We start from the raw sequence: 235 nt of genomic DNA, 5'->3' as shown, positions 1-235 counted from the left end.
TATCTCAAAAACAATTTTTTTTTTTTTATTTAGAGGTGTTTGTGTTTGAAAAGTTAGAAATGTTATTTTTCAAAGTTCAACTTAAATAAACTACTTATAAAAAGAATAAAAATTTTACTAAATTAAGCTAAACTATATTTTTCAAATTGCAAGTAACAGAGATTCAAAGAAAATTGTTTATGTAATGGAATTTTGAATTTGTATATGTTTCAGATTTGAATTTGATTATAGGTAA

Source organism: Arachis ipaensis, chromosome B06 (assembly GCF_000816755.2).
Source record: "Arachis ipaensis cultivar K30076 chromosome B06, Araip1.1, whole genome shotgun sequence".
In the NCBI taxonomy this organism is placed as follows: Eukaryota; Viridiplantae; Streptophyta; class Magnoliopsida; order Fabales; family Fabaceae; genus Arachis; species Arachis ipaensis.
The sequence above is the reverse complement of the archived record's forward strand: the minus strand, read 5'-3'. Positions refer to the sequence as shown.